Source organism: Lathamus discolor, chromosome 7 (assembly GCF_037157495.1).
Source record: "Lathamus discolor isolate bLatDis1 chromosome 7, bLatDis1.hap1, whole genome shotgun sequence".
In the NCBI taxonomy this organism is placed as follows: Eukaryota; Metazoa; Chordata; class Aves; order Psittaciformes; family Psittacidae; genus Lathamus; species Lathamus discolor.
The window spans coordinates 13,807,592-13,827,815 of record NC_088890.1 but is presented as its reverse complement, the minus strand read 5'-3'; the positions used below and the strand labels follow the sequence as shown (position 1 = coordinate 13,827,815).

The 20,224-nt window shown below is 44.0% G+C and overlaps 1 protein-coding gene across 7 annotated transcripts in view; it reads right to left on the bottom strand.

Annotated features, from left to right (window-relative positions):
• The window catches only part of FOXP1 (forkhead box P1), a 386,150-nt gene that overhangs the window by 349,364 nt on the left and 16,562 nt on the right, over positions 1–20,224 (bottom strand). The window contains exon 1 of one of the 7 annotated variants that reach the window (XM_065686907.1): positions 704–779. The exons of the other annotated variants lie outside the window; for them this stretch is intronic. The gene's annotated coding sequence lies outside the window, so the exon portion shown is untranslated. Of the gene's footprint in view, positions 1–703; positions 780–20,224 lie in introns of those variants that run through there. 7 annotated transcript variants of the gene reach the window in all.

The window sequence follows — 20,224 nt, the reverse complement described above, 5'->3', positions numbered from 1 at the left end:
AAGCGCTGTGCAGAGTGCGAGAGGCATGGAGCACCAAGTACTGCAGAGCCTATAGATACTAGCTCCTATAACATGCAAACAAAACCTAAGTTCAAGACAAAGTCCAGTGTCTATCCTTTGGATATGTTTTCCTCCTGAATATATGTAATTAAAGTATAATTACATGTGAAACATCATTTTACATGTCCCATTAAAGGGACATTTACTGCAAAGAAGAGTTAAGCAGCTCAAATATTACAATGTGAGTAAAACTACTGCTGATAACAATGACATAAATTAATATTGGTAGTTAATTAAGTCTGGCTCTATTTTCAAGCTTTTATCGGAAGACTGAGGCTTTTTCACAAAATTTGTGTTACTAAATAATGTAATTTTCTGAAGTACTTCGCTCTACCAGATCCATCCATTCAGCTTTTATTGTTCAACTCATCTGCCCTACATTTAGCATACATACCCAGAAAACCAAACCACACATTGTACCCATTTCCACCAAAGCTAAGCTCTGTAATTATCATCACATCTACTAAGTATATTTGGAGGTCAAATTTCAATCTTCCCCACACCCTTTTTTTTGCTACCTTTCAACTTGCAAATAGCTATAAAAATTAAAAAAGTAAAAATATAAATACCTCTATGTGCCAGAAATGCAACAATCACACTTGAAAAGAAAATAAGAAGAGGGAGGGGAGAGAGTGTCACTTACTGCTGCAGAGCAGCCACAGGGCTGGAGCTGCATGGTCACCACTGGGACATCCTCAGAACCACCCCGCACTCAATGCAAAGCAAAGCACTGGTGCAGCCAATCCACAGGTCGTCAAAACCCTGCAGACCTCACGCTACGATCTGTGATGGAAAGGTAAGGTGAATTTAAAATCACAGTTGCTGTTTTTTGATTTCCTAAAATCAAGAGGAACTGGGTGCACTGCTCTCCAGGAGCATCTGGGAAAGCTGAGTTAACATCGCCAAGGGTATGGGGGGAAGCTTGGCCTTAGCCAACGTCCTTTGGCACAAAGGGATTGCCTGACATCAGCAGAGAAAGGATCAAACCATGTTCTGAGAAGCTTACCAGGGATGTACCAACAAATAATATTAAAATAATAGTGATTGCTTCACAGTATTAAGGGGTAAGGAAAGCGGGGGAAGACACCAGCCCACAGCAGTAACTACAAAGAAATCATTTCAGGGCCCATATCAATATTATTTTCTTCTTAAATTAAAACAATTTCATAAAACATCAGTACTACAAGCCCACCCAAAGCGGCAAGAAGCCATTTTTACCATTGTAATCAAATACAAAGCTGATGTGCTAACCTAAAGGATCAAGACAAAATAAGATATGTGGGCCGGCAATCTGAATGCCAAGTTTTACCCATGTGAATGCAGTTATAAATGCTTGGAAAATGTGATTCTTTAACTTAGAAATAGCAGCTGTAGCATTCAAAGGTACTCCAGTAATTACTGGAATGCTTGCTGAAAAACTAGACAGAAGCTAACATCTTACTTACATTAAATACACATTCACCACAAATTAAAACAGCCACAGAAAAAAAGAAAAAAAAGAAAGAAAGGGAAAAAAAAAAAACAGAAAACAATCAGGCAAGCAGATGTTCAAAACAGGAGGAAAAAAATGACAAGAGAAGGCCAGCCGCTCATTTCTGATCCTCAGCACAGAGCGATGAAGGCGCCCCACGCCATCAGCCTCCCTAAGTCACCGATACTCAACAGCTGAAGGGAGTCAGATTGTCACCTATACATCTGTAAGTGGTAATTTCATCCCAGATACTGCAGTAACATGCCGCCTTAAAATCTCAGAAATGCTGCCTAGTCATCTGAGACACAGTAAAACAAGCAGCAACGCCAAGTGTAGTTGTCTACTAGGGCCTGAGGGACTCAGGGGTTTAGCAACCAGGCTGGCATAAGGATTATATTATCGAGGAGTGCCCTACACTGCTTTACTAATCGCCAGTGAAATGTCTGTTGCACTCAGTGCCTGGGAAATACTGTATGAAGCACCGAACACCAACAACCAAACTACAAATTAAGCTACTTGACCAATCGAGGCTTATTATCAGCTGTTGTACCCTGAAAATAAAAACATTTTGGAAATAAAGAGACCAGTGACATTAACAGAGACAGTAAGAGAACCTCTTTGCAGTGAACATAAAGCCCCAGGACAGGCTGGTAGGAGCAGGGAAGTGCGCACCCAGGCTTTGGAAGGAGGTACCCGAAGAGAAGTTATCTGCAAAATGTGCATCACACTCTCCTGGCTCTCTTCACACCTCCCCCTTCGCAGCCCCACTCCCATGCACCTTCGCGTCTATTCCCACACTTCTCTCGCTACCCACATCCTGAACATATTTATGTTGTAAACATCCATTTGGAAGCATTCGGTATGCTTGTGGCACGGAGAAGGATGCTGCTTTGAGCTTCACAAGGCAGCTGTCTCGCCATGACCCCTCTCTTCCTTTCCCAACTGCACAGGAGGGGACAAAATTACTCGGCCCTCACACTTATCCTTTATCCACTCAGGAACCAGATTATTGCCTAATAAAACTTCACTGCAAAGCTATTAAAAATTAAAGGGATATTTCCCTTCCTACATAATGATTTGTCACAAGCCAGACCTGAATCAGGATTGATGAGGTTCCTGGTACCTTCTTTTCTAGCTTTTTTTCTTTTTTTTTCTTATTAATTTGGCAGAATTTTCAGACTTTTTTGCAGCCTTTCTCACTCCCGACTGCCACAAAAATTTGCCTTCAGTCCTCCAGAACTTACTACTTCATCAATGTGAAGTAAGGGGTGAAAGGCAGCTGAGCCAGCAGAAATGTTCCACTGTCCTTCAGGAAACACAGAAGAATCCACGGAGTTGGTATGATTCAGAACTAGTGGTAGAAAAAGGACAAACCAGATTACAGCAACACAGAGGACTCCATCCAAAACCTGCATCCAAAGAGACTCCTGCTAACATATGGTGGAAATGTGACTTTCTGCAAATATCCTCCGCAGAAGCCAATCCCTCTCCCCCACCCAAGCCACGTCCAATAGCTCTAGTAGGACGAGCTGTTAGTTACATGTATTAGTCAGGATAGGCATCAGCCATGATACAAATTTTAATCCATCTAGCTAATGAGGAATCTGCCATCTAGTTAATGTGCTCAGGCCCTCCAGTGAAATTAAAATCCACCTATTTAGGCCCCTTGTTAACCAATGTGCTACCCATCCCAGAGCATGGTGGCTGCTCTTCCCAGTCACCATGTCCCACATTCCCTCCACAGGGCCACCACCACTCCGCTCCACCAATACAAAGAGAAGCACCTGAAGCAGAATTGCACTGGAAAAACAGAACTTGGAGAGAATGCGTTAGCAACTTCAATCCAAATATAAAATGCATTTAAAGGTCATAATTTGCATAACTACATCTCATGTTTTTTGTTGTGTGGTTGGGTTTTTTTTCTTTTTTAAATTGCTCTATCCTGGAAGGTGCCGAGCGCTTCTGAAATTGCTGAGTGCTTCTGCTTCGCATTTACAGCTTTAACAACTTCTTAGTGCTGTTCAGTGCTTGGCAGGAACAGCTCTGCAAGGTGCCCTAGGACCATGCTAATAGCTACATAACATTTCTGGAAAAAAACCCAAACTGATGATAGAAGGCATATGGCCCCAAGAGTGCAGGGCACCATGATCATACACTGACATGAATGGGCTGATATAGCAGTTTCAATTTCTTATGATACGCTCTTGGTGGTGGATTCAGAAAAGCAGAAAGATGCAACCAGTCATAGCAAGAAAAGCTCAAAAGGCCACAGGCACAAGCTAACCCAACAACAGTAGTATTTTAATTTAATCCTTTTGTTCATTTGGATCAACAGCTGCCCCAATCTGCATCCAATGAGGACGCTACATTCCCTAAAATTTCATACCAAACCCATACCCGATCCCATGAGAAGTATCATATTTTCCTTGAAAGGACTGTAACAGCGCAAGCAGGGACAAGTGCAGCAGGGACAAGGAGTGCCCTCTTCAACCCAAGTGAAAACCAGGAGATGCTGGAACATTCAGCTCTTGCTTCCTGCACAAAATTAATTACAACGGCCAATCTGTGCTGCTGCTTATTCTACTGGGGAAAAAATGAAATAGCTAAACTGATACCAAGGCAAAGGAAGGGCTCACCGCAGTGATGTCTGAGGCTGCTGCAGAACTGGTATTCTGCCTTCTCCTGAGCTACAAAAGGAAACTCTGGAGATGGCTGAAAACTGTGGCCACAAGCCTGCAGTTCCCCCAGCTTGTATAAGCGTGTCTGCAAAGATCAATGAGCTGAAATGCATCAGGTTCAGAGGCTGAACAAGGCTCTATCACCATTAGCACCTGACTGATGATTGACACAAACCACACACCACCTACAAAGGCACTGCACAGACCCAGGCGTGTGGGAAAACGCAGGCTTTCCAAAACCCCTCTGCAACATCTGAAGATGTTTTCCCAGATTTCAATTAAAAAAAAAAAAAGGCCAAGGTTGCAGTAGCCATGTTAAACACGATCTTTCATTTCCGTGGCATCCGCTCACATTCCTTTCAGAAGTTAAGAAATGCTCTGTTTATTCTGGACTTGGCACAAGATCTTCCCACCAAAAGCAAGTTCCTAGTGCTCTGCTGCAGACACCACCAGCAGACAAGGGACCTAGAGTGCCTGCACTTGGTACAAGGCACCAAGTATCATGTTGGAGATGCTGCGTATGCAGTTTTTCAAGCTGCATATGTATTTTTTTCTTTAGAAACAGGAGTAAAGAGCACACCATTTTCTTGTGAAAACCTCAAAAATCAAGCTCACAAAGCCCTCTGGATTGGATCTGTATGAGTAATGTTCTGGCCCTGGCTAACTGTTGAAGACAATACACTTGTTTTATTACCACAGACCCTACGATACGCACCTCAGAACTGCATTTCTGGTGCCCTCCCCACAGCCCCACCACCCTTCTCGCTCCGCAGCACAGGGAGGGTAAAGCTCCTGATCCCCGGTTCACCTTACCTGGGGTCTCTGCAGGCCCCCAGAAGAAGGGATTGCACCATCCAATGAAGCAACCAGACCCTGAGCAACACGAGGTGAAAAGCCTCTTCTACACCATCTCCCAAAGTTACGTTTTCCAGAGAGGATGAAGAGATGTGAGGAGATGTGAGGAGATGCTCCCTCCCGAGGCGAGCTGCAGCAGGGAGGCAGAGGTAGGTGGCCCAGGGAAAGGCAGTCATCATGTCTGCCTCTGGTGATCCCTCAGGTCTCAGTCTGGGCGAGAAACAAGACTGCACGGCCACACCGGTGCCTGCGCCAACAGCGTCCCCAGCCCACGGGGGACAAGAGGAGTGCGCTGGGACATGAAATACCAACGCCTGCAAAGGAAGGCGCCTCCGTAAGCCCAGCCATGCCCAAAGCTCACAGCAGAGACAGCCTCGGGGACAATCTGGCACAAAAAGCCACAGTTTTCATGGGGTTTTAAGACATGAGGAATCAAATCAAGAAGGAGCTCTGTGGCCAACTCACGCATGGCCTTACGAGGTCCCGCACTAGCCACGACAGGCTCTCAGGCAATGGGCAGCCCAACCTCCCCGAGAACCTTCCGGCAAGAGGAGATCCACACATGGCCTCACGCATCGTAAGAAAAATCCCCAGGTTCCCTTCACTGCAAGGCGTGCTTTGCTTTGCTTTCTTGTTTGTTTGTTTTTAAATATTCTGGCAGTGGAAAGAGTCACTGTTTTGTTTTTCTCCCCCACATATGCTATATAGTTTTCTCTCTAGCACTCGTTTCTTGCTTACTCAGTTGACTATAGTCTGCTTCTCTCACAGGAACGCTAGCTGTGTTTGTCCCCAAACTGTATAGTGATCCAACTGCTTTGTGTCATCACACCAGCCCCGCGCAGGGAACGAGGATCAAAATATTTTCCCTAGGATGTGATGCCGAGAGAGGGGCATAGATGTTGTTTTAGAGCGAAGCTGACCCACAAGGCTGAAGAGTGCACAGAAGTGTTTTGGCTAGTGAACTCGGTAACCACCACATGAAACGAGGGAGTAGCGCTACAAACAATACCAAGGCTTTGTTTGTGCAATGGTGCTATTTTGCCAGATACGCTGCTAAGAATATACTGCATTTCAGCTACACACGGCAACTCCACCCGCAAATTACTGCACAATACGACCGTGCTTTCAGTGACATTTAAACGTAGCCAATAAATTAATACAGGACACCCAACCGTCCACGGGTCGCAGTCATCAACAAGTAGGTCAAATTAATTCTGGAAGGCTGTGAGAGGCACATAAAATAGTTGACCACAGCAGTCTGAGGCAGGGATGAAGCAATCCCCACCTGAACTCATGAAGAAGGACTGACTAAAGCCCAGATGTTAAAGAGACGCAGGACAAAGCCATCCCCAGTCCACGCAACTTGCCTTCCATCCCTGCAAGTTAAAATTAACTTCCCTGACAAAATGCAAATACATTAAAAAAATACCCAAGCCAATTAAGACACAAGTGTTTAAAGACATGAGTAGTAATTACAAATGTATTATTCATACCTAATTTACAAGATGAACTTCTTTCAGTAAAATATTAAACTGTTTACATGCATTCAGGAAGACAATTTCCCAACCCTTCGCGTCCTGCTCTGAAGCGGTGACTATTGCTATGCAACAACTCCGCAGACTTACAGTGTACACTATGGAGTAATCAGAAAATGTTTGACCTCAGATATCTACTTGACCCCACAGAAATGCAGACTCGCTCGCTATAAAATCCTAAACAATGGGGCAGACAAGGTCAGAGGGTCAAAGCAAGTATTAACAGGTCATTGTGCAACCCACTTGGGAGCAATTACTTCTGGTCACGGCTAAGTGGACACTTGATTGAATACCACTAAGACAGCTCACATCCCACAGATAACAATCCTCACAGCGATTAAGAATTAAAGCCCCCATGATTCAGCCTTTATTACTCAAATGAACCTAACTATTCCATAAAAAACTCTTGGTATATGCATGATGCAAGGTCTAAATTGAAATGCCACCTCATTAAACAATAATATCTAATTTTATCTAAATGAATTTTCATGAAAGTAAGCCACACAGCTCAGGAATTTTTAAAATGAATTATCACAAGTGATACATAATTTCACCAAAACTGCTGCAGGAAAAAAAAAATTAGCTTCGGGGATGAAAGGGAAACATCTATGCTGAATGAAAATCGCACTTCTTTCTGCTTGCAGAAAGGGTAAAACGGGGATTCAGGGCTTCTGCCAGACAATAGAGCCAGATTTTAATCAAATCAACACCTTTCTGCTATGTCAGGTATGTTCACCCTACCCTGACCGACAATAAGCATCCGAAACACGCACCGAGTATCACTGCACACACAGGCCACTTTCAGAAAAAGGGATGTCGTCTGCACATCAAACTCCTAAAATTAGGATTTACTATCATGAGCAGTTGCAAGAGCCACCCATGACTCTGGCTGTTAACTGACCTCCGCTGCTTCAGCTGAAAACAGTTTGTGCATCCCCTCCTGAGAGTGAAAACCCTGCTCTGACACCTGCCAGCACATCCAAATGCTGGCTTTTCATTTAAGAACTCTATTTTACAAACGGTCTGAGATGCACACATGAGATGCCTGCTTTTAAAAGGGGTCCTGTCAGAAATTACTGAAAGAAAAACAAAACAAAAACAGGTAAGCAGATTTAATTTTTAACCTATTTACTTGTTGATTCTATGAGCAGGGGCAGCAGGTCCCACTGCCCTATGACTAAAAAGCAATGCCATCAGCCCAAAGGTGGTCTCTGCCTCATTTCTATAGCTTCATGCAGATCTTCTTGCAAAGTCTGGTTCTCCTTCAGCCTCCCTTGTCCAGCTAGTTCCTGGAATATAGCTGGTACCCAGAAAGCCCACATCTTCTTCCACAGGCTATGCCTTTCACATAAGAGGAACCAAAAAGGCGGCCAAAAAAAAAAAGCAAAACAGGCAGACATTCTCTAAGCTAACTAGCCCAGCATACACCTGTGGAGAAGAGCAAGTTGGATGGATGCTGGTCATTGACTGGCACACACTGAAGGCTGGGGCAAAGCCATCAGGGAAGTGATACCAGCACAAGTGAGGGCCCTTCTGGTGATGAAGCCCTTAGCCCCTTCCCTTCCCCACCCCAGCCCACTAGCAAAGCCAATGCCTTGGGGATATTTAAGTGCACTGCATATGCAGACACTTGGATGTGCAAAATTATGCATGCATGTTTGGAGGCCATTTTAGAGCCTGGCTCGTGAGTCATGCAGAAAGTAGATCAGGAGAAAAAAAAAAAGTTTAAAGATGCATTTTTTTGTATTCTTGCTACTGCAGCATAGCTTTGTGCTTTTTTTTCCTCTTGCTTTTTTCATTAATATTGAAACTCTTTGGGCCTTTGTTCTGTAGCTGTTGGAAAATTCTGAGTTAAAGCAATATTTTACATTAGTGTTAATACCACGACAGTCAGCTGGTAACAGATCAGATATGCAAAATTCAAGCCTGACAGACTGGTGTTCACAGTACAGGAGTACACAAGGAATGAAAACTGGAATGAAAAGCTGCATGGTCGCTTCTACCTTGTCCTGCTGCCAGTGCGGTGTAATAACGCTATTATGAAAAGCAAACAGGGATGAACTCTGCTCAAAAGAAGGTGAAGCCTGAACTGAGAAATCAATTGCTGCATCAGTCGTGCCCCTACAACTGAGTAATGCTGTTACAAAGTTCATCAAGCCCTCAAATCCTCACCCTGGCAAGGTTTACGGTATTGTGCATATTTTATTGGCTCTGAATATTCATATAGTGGCAGCATCTGGAGACCAACTAACTAAGGCTGACACTGCAGAGACAAAAACAGCCCTGGAGTTCAGCCACCAGCTGAGGATTTCATCAAGAGGTCCATGCTTGGTTTTCCTCTCCTGCATGGTCTTTCTGCCAAGTTGCACATCTCCCTGTACCTCTGCTGGCCCAGGTCTAGGATAAGGATCGCGTATTCATTCTCCTACTATCTGGCAGGGGACGATGCATAACAGACCGTGGTGCCCCGTTACAACAGCAGACAGTGCTGCTGGGTGCAATAAAAATCACATTGTAGATGACAGTCCAAAAATAAGATGTACTTTCTCACTGACACAGAGTCACTCATACCCGAGAGGGCTATCATTGGGAACCAAGTAGCAAAGTGTTGCTGGGAGAGAGCTCAGCTCCACTGATGCAATGAAGAGGTATGGATGATTCCAGGATACAGGAAGGTGGTTAAAATGGGGCAAAACTGAGGAGAGCTGGGAAAGCACGGATAAACTTTGTTTTCTCTGTGAGGCAGAACAAAGCCACAAGGGGATGCAGAAGTCAGAGTGGTGGCTCAACAGCCACACACAGTGGTTCTCGCAATCGGAAATGAGTTGGAAGTAGACACACACACAAAAAAACACAGATAAATGAGGCAGGAAGATGCAAGAAAACTCACTATTAGCACCAGATGAGTCAGAGAAGGGCAGGATTGCGAGACACCTAGCAGGGGCCAGCAACTGGTCTTACCACCTACAGAGTCATATGGGAATCACAAAGGCTTTCTTGACCAAGTTGTGTATAGTCCCTTCTTTCCTAATGCTTTCAAAACAATTTAAGCATACCACACAAAATGCAAAGTTGAGCATTATTACAGCTAGATAGGCCAAAATCTACTGGATGGTTTACCTATTCTCTGACATGTTTCTGATGAGGAATGTGAATGAGATCAGGAAAGCAAGTTACACCTAAGCTAGCAAGGACAGCAGCGCACCAAACCACCAAACTATTGCATGAGTGATGGTACATGGTTTCAATCTGGGCACACAGATGATTTTTGGGTACACTTTGGATTTTTTCCCCCCACTTTCTATTGCTTCATTTGTGTTTCCAGGAATTTCTTCTTAAAATTATTAAGTGCTGCCCTATTCCCTGACCATTTACAGTGCACTGCAATGGCAGAGCTGTAGGCAACCTCCTGTTCACCCAATCCTCTTTCGGGTCTCTCCGTGCCCTTCCTTTCCAGCTAAACAGGCCACAAGGGTGCTGGCATGCTCCAAAATCCAGAAGCCTGCAGCCTGGCTCATGCCTACTCAGCAACAAAATTGAGGCTAACTGGTTTTCCTGAAGGCTGCCCCTACAGCCAGTTCTGACACCCAAATTCCACTCTCAAGAAGACTCTTGACACCCTATAATGCCTTTCAGCCAGGAATTCAGCCCCTAGTAGATGTTAAATAAAGTTTAGCAACTCAGTCCCTACTTGCAGTTACTTCTGGGCTGGGGGAAAACACCATACTGCCTGATGCTTAAGCTGCATTACCCAATATAGAACATGGGTTCTGAACATGTTCAGAACCACTGAAACTGGTCTGAACAGTCATGTGCACGCACCCAAGTCAGACCTCGTAAGCACAGAGACCTGCTGTCAGGTAACTCACACATGAGTTTTTCAGAGAAAAGCTGACATTGTTTTAGAAGCATACACAAGATTTTAACCTTCCCTGCAGCTCCCAAGTAGCACATCAGCACTTGCAAACCAAGACATTCAACTGTCAGTACAGACCTGGACTTCCAGGAACTGAGCATGTACGGGCGATGTTCAAATTCACCAGGGGTAAGCAGTGACACTTTGGTTTCCCCCCCTTGCTCAGCAGCTAGAAGAATCATTGCAAAGGGAGACACATCTTCATGGCTGGAAGTGAGGGATCAGCACGGGACTGCTGCAGGGATAGGAAACTGGGAAATCACAAAGGAAATGGCTGGGTCAGATAAAATCCCCAGGCCTCCCTCTTGTAAAAAAGGACGTTTCTGGTTCAGGAACAGATGGGAAGAGAATCCACTCCATGGCTAACCCAGAGGAGGTAGAGAAGCCTGAAATAAAGTCCCTTTGACTTCAGCTCTGTCTCTCTGACAGCCCGACTCAGTCATGGACTGAGCAGATAACAGACGACCATTCATCAGCCCAACCAATACACAAAGGCAAGAATTTCCCTTCTTAAAGAGATTTAATGATAAGGCTTTAGAAACTGGTTGAAGGAGAGAGACTGAGAGTGAACACACCAGAGATGAGACCCAGTAGGTTGCTATTAATATTTCTGTGAAGCAGACACCCCAATTCACAGCACTGGAAGGACACAATGCAAAGAGCTATGCACATTCTTCAAGTAAACTATCCCCCAGCTGCAGAATTAGAGCTGAGTTCAGAGAAAAGTTTTTCCAACAATCTACTCTAATGGACTATTGACTTTATTTTTTTCCACCAATGCCAACCAGAAAAAGCTGACCCACGAGTGCTTGTCGTCCTTGGTACCCTGAAAAAAAAAATAATGCAACTAACCAGAAGGCCAATTCTCTGTCCAGGAAAGATTCTTCTTCATGTCTCCCTTTGAAAATTAAAGATCAGAACATATTCCATAAGGACAGTCAGAGAGCAAACCTGCAGGCATTACTGCACTCATCACCCACACCTGCATCCTCCTGTGCCAGTGGGTCCTCCACAACACAACCCACCTCTGCCATGCCTGCCCACAAAGGGCTGGGGATGATGTGGCTTTTCCAGGGTAAAGCAGTTGGGAGGAGGAAAAAAAAAGAAGTTTTCAGCTCTGCAGCTTTTTCCTGTTCAGCTCCCTGCAATGCTTGCCTTCCTTTTTGGTACAGAATACTTCAGTTGCCTGGAGCTATTCTAGTTTATACTGGGCATTCATAGCAGAAGCCCAAGATCTCTTGCTATTTTTGCTCATGGCTACCTAGGCAAGCAGCTCCTGTGCTACAGAGAAGCACCTTCTTAATGAAGCAGCTATGAGATCAATGTTGTATGACTTCCAAGAGCAAAACAGTTTACAATTAGCTGAAGGTCTGGTATTTGACAGTTTTTTATGGCTCTTTTACAACTGTTTGCAAATCTTTTCTTCCTTTAAATTATTCTGAAAAGTGTTAGGGGGAAGCCAAAAGTTATTTTGTGCAAGCATGTGTCTACTTGCATGAATCCAAGAGTCTTTTTAATTTAAAAGCACCATTACAAATGCCTGTATTTACACGATAGTTGTTTATGTAATGCTTTAAAGAAAATCTAAATGAAGCACAGAAGCCAATGTTAATGCAGAAGACAGTGGGAGTTAATGAAGATGATCCTGGGGCAGTCCAGAAGATGGAAAAGCACAGTGCCTGCACTACAAGGCTTCTATAAAATGGCTGTATTTCTCAAAAAGAACTTTTGATGCAACCTCGATGCATGCATAACTTAGGATTTTTAGGCTCGTCTCATCTGAATTCATGGGACGTTCAAGATCTCTGTGCATGTACTAGCCCAGCATTAAAAAAAAGCCAGAACACAGACCATGAGGACACAACCCCCAAAACTCAACCTTCCTCTTCAGATTTTGTGCATTTTGATAAATGAAAGTAAGGCCAGAAGTTAAGCTCAAAAGTCTCTCTTCAAGCAGGTCTTTTCCAAATCCACATCTCTCTTCCTTTCATTCAGACATGCAAACCTTTTAGTATTCCTGATCCCAAGTCACAAGTGCGAAACAATCTGACTTTCAACCCAGAGCAACAGCCCAGGTCTTGGCTCTCAGGAGCAGGGCACAGCCCCTCGCCTTCACCTCAAAGTATTACCTTCTCAAAGTGAAAGTGCAAGAGAAAGCCTTCATAGATAAAAAGCATGTTCTAGCCTTAGGCCTGTCAGCATGGCACACGTCTAAAGAGAAAAATGCATCTGCATGATAGAGACTTGAAATGCAGGTGCCTGGATGGAAACAAGAATTTCCAAAAGGAGGCACATGTATGTTTAAAAAAAAAAAAAAAGGAAAGAAAAGAAAGGGAAGCTCATTTGCAAGAGAACACGGGACAAAACCCCAAAGCTACACCTGTAAAAAACATGTTTCTTTGCCAGGTGCAAGGGAGGTTATACCTTGATTTCAGACTCCAGCCAAAAAGATTAAAGCCATTTTCACCCTCACCCAAATCACCAAGGAGACCAAACCTTTTTCAGCTTTTATCTGCAGTGAAGTTAGCATCGAGGGAGGATTCAAGAGAACCATCTCCCAAGCTCCAGATCACTATCACTGTTTCATCACATCCTCCTTGCTGCTGATGCTGCTTCCCTCTGCTCTCCACCCGCCCCAGGGGAAGCAGCAGGCTACCCAGCTGACACACCGCGCACAACTGGGTAAGGATTTTGCTGGACAAAACAGCATGATCAATGCTGCCTTCTCCTTGCTACTATACCTATGGGTTTGGCAACACTGTACCCATAATCTAGACTGACAGCATGCAAGATCCTACATCTTCTAGGGAAAGCCAAGCTCTGGCTCAGAAGGATGCCTCCAGCAATGGGGAACAATACCAAGTTATGTATTCCTATTCAAGTTTGGGGTTTCTTAAACATCTGAAGGAAAAAAAAAAAAGGAAGAGAGAAATCAATCCAGTAATCCTTGTTGATTATACTGACAGTAATTATACTTGTGTTATGCCAACAGTATTTTCAGTCTTGAGAGTGCCAGTGATTTGAGATAGCTTGACTGCCTCATGGATGAAATGAAGCTGTAAGTTTTAGGCCATTTTAAAGAGGGCAGTAGGCACTGAAGGTGATTTGGGGATGCAGCTGGATATTGGTGCTGTCTGTAAAACACACTCGATTCCTACCCGGGGCAGAAAGCATAACCCAAATGATTCTGTCTGTGAAAGCAGAGCACTGAAGGTGCAAGGACACAGATGACCAGACTAGGGGTCACAACTCAGAGACAAACTGAAAATGACAACATGCTAGAACAAACAAACAAGGCTCCCACAAACCTGAGCAAGACATTTTATGCAGATTCAGCCACCTTTGCTGTGGTGACCAGCGGTGTCCCCTGAGGCAGCCAGCCCCATGAAACCCATGCTGGTGCTAAGGCAGCTGGGACCTGCCTATGCCTGCCATTACTGCCATTATGCGTGCCGTCAGCGGTGGGGATGGACGCATCCCCGTGCCACCCAGCCACTCTGCTCCTGCTTTCTCCAAGCTAAACAAATAGGTAAGATCAATAACCCCCTCTCCCCCCCAAACCCACTTACCTCTCTTTGCAGCCAGGTGTTGGCAGATCTATTAAAGTTATAAAATAATTTTTTTTTCTCTCAGATGAAGGCTTTACATTTCACATCAGGAAAGAACTGGCCAAGGTCTAGAAGGCTTGAGCCAAGTGATGCACTAAAACCTACCATCCTCCAGTCATTACATGAAATATGTCAAACTCCCTAAATATTTCAATATATTTTACAATATATCATAAATAAATTGTAAGTACATTGTGTGGGAAGAGACAGAACAGTCACCACATCACAGTTTGCTTAGCTGGATCCTGCCCAGCTGTGGGATCACCAATGAGCAAGAGACAAATTTAAGTCCTGTTCTGACATTGGTTCCTCCTGTTGCTTTTGGCGAGTTGCTTAACACCCAGCATGTCCAAGTTTCACTGCTTTATATATACATACATATATCTATGTATACATACATACTTCAGAAATCATATTTATTCAACCTCCTACAATGTTCAAGAAAGCAACGAATTATGCTAAAGCATTTGAAAATGAGGAGCTCTATCACATACAGAGATCAGGAGCCTCAAGAGAACGAGCAGTGATTTCTCATCAGCCTGCAGAGCTCTGGAGTGCACAACCTTTGAAAATCAGGACCCTTTTGAGAGAGCTTAAAGGCGGGTGGAAAAATTGCTCAAGATCTTTGGGGGGGGGGGGGGGAATATATATATATACATATGATCAGAAAACACCACAGCCAACCCAAAGTACTTATGGGCAAACCACTGATTTGCAATTCCAAACCACTTTTCTGCCTGAATCCTCCACTTACTATCTTATCTGATCTTCTCTCAGGGAATCCCCCAAACTGCCTCTGCTTTGAAAGGACCTCTCTAGCTCTACTGTGAGTGCTTGTTAGCATTGAAGGTTTCCGTTGTTTACAGATGGGTGTAAAATGATGACAAACTAAAGGCATTTTTACGCACTCTCTTTTTTCCTTTTTTTGCACACTGCGGTACTACTTATTTTCTGGCAAACATCCTTATCACGTAACCAGGCTCTGCCCTTTTTGCCAAATAAAAGTTGCCATACCCATGACAGACACACACTTTTACTGGTCCACGACATGCAAATATTAACCTGAAATTTTTAGACAGCACACATGCCATGGTCTGTACCAACAGCGTAACAAATAAATGCTGCTTTACTGATGTTCAAGAAACGTTTTAAAGTCTGCAACCTTTGGCAATTCTGCTTGGTGGCATAAAACCATCTGTGTTCACTGTTAAGAAATGCTACAGACCCACTGTAAGGCACCAACAGCGCAGTCATGTTGAGGCTGAGAGTGGTTGAAGACACTGATTCTTTTTATTATCAAAACACCCTATATTAGATGACCTCAGCACTTCACAAGCATTATTTAAATCTTTCAGCACCCTCTTAACATGGCAACTTTTACCCATTCCCACTTGGTAGGCAGAAGCATGCAGACGCAGAGGAAACAGTGTAGCATCAGTTACAGAATAAGAAAGCCCAAACTTCCCAATGCCAGCTTAAATGTGCAGGCTTTACATTAACGTCCTTCGTCTAAAAATATCTATTTGCTGAAATGAGTAAGAAACAAAGTAAGAAAACGTTCTCTCCTTGTCATTCTGCCTTCTGGGAGGAAAAAACCTGAAGAATATACCTTCGATCTGGAATCAAAATCCTTCCAGCAAACAATTTTTGAGGAATTTTGCATGGAAACACCTGGTTTAAGTGGGGACAGAAGCCCAAAAAATGTATCATGGAATAATAATGCTTTTTCAAACAATCAGTATCAGTCTGTTCCTGGCATTATTTTTGGAAATGGTATATCTAATATGACAGCTATGATTTGGAGCCTTCAAAAGGCATAAGCTATTGGCATTTTAAATACATTACATACAAACATGCATGCACCCCTACACCCACACTAACTCTGAATATTTGTTCTGCTCCTGTCTGCTGGCTCTTCTGAGCATACTCCACAACAGATTGTTTCCTTTTCTCATCCCAGTTTTCTCCTATAGGAGCTTTACATCAGGCATCCAAATATAAAGTGTATGAAGAGACTTGCATTAACATACCGCACAGCAGCAGGAATCCTCTGGCACTAAATGGACATAATCAAGCCCTTCAATTAAACTATTACCCAAAAAGGTGTGGGTGGCTTATTACCAAAGACAGCATTTATTTTAAAAAATGTGAAGTACCATTAGAAACACCTAATATAACTCTTATTAACTTATTTGAATCCAGTCCTGAGCACATTGGGTTTTTAAGTGTCTGCTAACATAGCATTCTGTTTGCCTAATTAAGTTTTCAGTAGGGTAAGCTATAGTTCTCATGCTAATATAAGGAATTGAAAAAAATCACATATAAACCAATGCCTAGCATGATTTGCTTTTATTGTATCAGAATTTGCTATACGCTCTTCAACAACTGCTAACTAATTTTCCATCAAAAAGGACAATTGCTGGACCAATTCCCATTCCAGCCTAAGCGATGGCAGTGACAGACTCATCTACGGTACAAACCCTTCATGCAATCCCTACATCACTTACTTGGTTTTCCCCATTACTTTTTCCCCTCGGTGGTCCGTATTCTGAACCTTCAGCTTACTTCTCAGCCATGCTGGCAAGCAGCACTGCAACACTGTAGCTGGGGAACGTCCAGTGGAGGAAAATTACCATTAGCCCTAAAAATTACTCTTAAGAGGCTTAAAAGAAATCTCAGAGAATCAACTTGCATCTCCATGACAAATAATTAGCAAAATAAAGATAGAATACTGAACCATCTCAGCTTTCTGCTACATTCCAAAGCAGCTTATTTTCCCCCTCAGTTTTATTCTTGCTGCATATAAAATGCTCCCTTCCAACTTCCAACGAAGAAGAAAATGGGGAGAAAAAAAAACAAGTGACAACAGAGTGCTTTGCCTAGAAAGAGGTTTCTGCCTGCTGAGTCCCTGCACCCAACCCTGCTCCAGCCAGGGCCCCAGCCCGCACCCCTGTAGGACCTGCTCATGGGGCGAGTGCTCCTGGAACAGGCCCAAGACTTTTTAAGCCACATTACAGCATTAATATAACTTACAAAATAGTCAAAAATCAGAATGTTTTTCCTTCATGAAAAATAACACACTTAATGCTTTTCATCTGGCACATAAAATTTACAGTACCTCCAGGAACATTTTCTTTGGTTAAATCAACACTATTGGCACTTTTTTAGCCTTTAAGCATATTACAGGCCCAGCTTTTTATGGGTTTTTTTGGTTGTTGTTTTCACCCATTGTAATAAACTTTTCAGAACCAGAAATGATCAACAGTAAAAAGCGTTCCCATGTCAAACAATTTTAACTACTGCTTTTAAAACAATAATAAAAAGGGGAGGGTGGAGGGGTGGGAGATCGGCTTCAAACCCAACTCGCATGGTAACTATCTCGATACAATTAATATAAAGTAATCATCTGTAGGGGTAAACTTCAGCGCTCTCCCCAAAATTGTTTCCATGCCGCTTCCATCAGGCAGCCGCAGCAGATGTTGGCTGTTAAAGGGCGCAGACGACACAGTTCATGACTTCTCGGAGGCGGCTGCGCGCCACATCTGCAGTCGATGAAGGCGAGCACAGAAGTGTGGCAGACAGAAAGAAAACGTCAACCCAGCCAAGCCAACCCTCTTCCGTGCTGGAGATAAAAATAGAGGGGGTGTTTGCCCCGCTGCTCCGGCCAGGCTTGCCAGCCCCAGGCAGTGCTGCTGGAGGAGAGCATCCGGGATGTGGCGAGTTCACACCGAGGAAGCAAGCGGCAGCGGCAGCCTCCGACTGCCACTCCGCACTCGGCTCCTCATTAACTGGGCGGCGATCCAAGTTCATCTGGGCCCCAGAGAAAGGCAATGCTTGTGTTTAGACCGCACAATACTGACATAACATTAACAGATTTACATATGCAAAACTGTGAAGCAACAGGCATTCCCCCTCAATTGACCCACAGCTTGTAGTGGCTGCCGAGTTATTCCGTGCTTAGGCTCTGTAACCAAGTGGGCGTCATGCGACTACCATCTGGGTACCACTTATTTAAAGCTGGCAGTCTCTCTGTAATAGGCAAGCTGGCAATAAGCAGGAAGGGAATAAATTGCATCATTTAGTTAACATCCACTTGCTTTGCGGCTGTTAAAAACCCATGACTGAATAATAATTTGGTTATTTCTTTTGCCAGACAATGCTGTCAGCCAAATCGTACTACGCATGCTGCAAAACGTCAGCTTGCAAAATTTCCACTTTAAAAATAAATGAAAGAAATTCACAGTATAATGTGAGCTAAGAAGTTTTTCTAATGCTAGCAACTCCAGTGTGATCGAGTTCTAAAAATAAACTTGCAATACTGTAGTCACCAGAATCTGCTTTTCCTTAAGATCTTTATCAGCCACCCACCCCAAGCCATTAATCTTGCCAAACATCATCAACCTGGCCTGCAGCGAGTGGAGTAACCAGGGTCTGCTGGTAGGAATGCTTGTTAGATCCGAACACATCTCCATTTCATGCTACCCGCTGCCCTTCTCATCTTTTGCCTTAATTCATAGATTTTATCATTTCCTTCTGTCTGACACAACTACTTTCACACAAACCAGTATCAAAGAAAGCGGCTGAAACCCTAGACCACTGAAATACAGCTAGAACGTATCCTTTGTTAACAAAAAAAAAGGAGGGGGGGGGAGAAAGAAAGAGCTTTTGAAGTGGGTTTCTCTTCAGGGCTCTTTAGTTCACAGAAAATTAACTTAGTAATAGTAATTAATTATCTTTTTTGGTCCCAATTTGCTAGAAACACAGTCTTGTGCACACGCATCCCAACATCCATCTCTCTTCAGGACTAAAGCAAAAGCCCATGTTTTAGGCTACAAAGATAACAAGGGTTAGCATTATACAGTGGGAAAAATCAGAAGTGATGTTTCTGTTGAGATTAATGGCAAGGAAGAGCCAAGAGCACAGTCCACAGGTAAGAGTTTTCCCAACACAGGTTACAATACCTCCGTCTTTCACAGAACCAGGTTCGCTCCTCCCTCATTACATTCTGAAGGATGTTAGGGACTCTGGAGTGCAGAAACAACTTGAGACAACACGTAGTAAGTGGAAACCCAACTTTATTAGTAATTCACTTCCAGTATTGGCAATGCAGACAGCCTTGGGGAGAGGACACCGGGAAAGTCAGGCTGCCATACACCTCACATTTCTGCAGGGCCAATAAGCAATGAGGTCTCCAGCTTCCATTCTGGGTACAGCGCTGAAAGACCACATTGACAAGCATGGACACATCAAAGGCAAGTGGAAGACAACTGGTTTCCCCTCCCTATCCTTATCTTTTCTCCACGGCAGGTCTAGGGTGCTAGGACAGAGCCCAACACGTAGAGAAGCCAACCTCCACGCTCCTCCTTTGTCTTGGCCACACAGCAGGCAGGTACATAGAAGAGCATGTATTGTTTCAATATGGGTAACCCCTTTATTAATCCAGGAACAATACAGGATAAACCAGGTACAATGGGACCTGCAGCACCTGATCTCAAAATGCTTCCTGAGCCAACAGACATGACAATTGTTCGCTCAAGAAAATAATTATTCGGAAAGGGACCTTTCTACAGGCTTCCGTGGCATGGTGCAACTCTTGCCACTGCAGTGGGATGCTCAGCCAGCCCAAGGCAGACAGGGAAAAGCAGGGACCATGGTCACCCAAAGCCCGCCACAACATGGGACCCTGAACACAACAGTATGATGGACAATCCTAACAGCCTGCGGGCTTTTACAAAACAGCAACGAAAATAAGATGGAAGAAGAAAAGGGGGTTTACATGGCATGATCCAGCACCAACCTGACAAGTCAGCGGTCAGATGAAGGGGAAGCGGAAAAAAAAGGAACAGAAACAGAAGGCAGAGAGAAAAATCCATCAGAGGAAATGTGATGCCAGAAACTGTGCCAGGACACCCTGGCTGAACAACAACTCAGAAGCCTCCAAAAAAGTAAGGCTACAGAGCCCCCAAACCCTCCTGATAAAAATCTAGCTGAGCAGGCTGAGCTTTGTCAAGACGTAGTTTGCCTGCTGTGCTCCACTTTGCTCCGCCACTCACCCAGGAGGTCTCTGCCTGAAATACTTCCCTGGAGGGGAGACGCAAGGC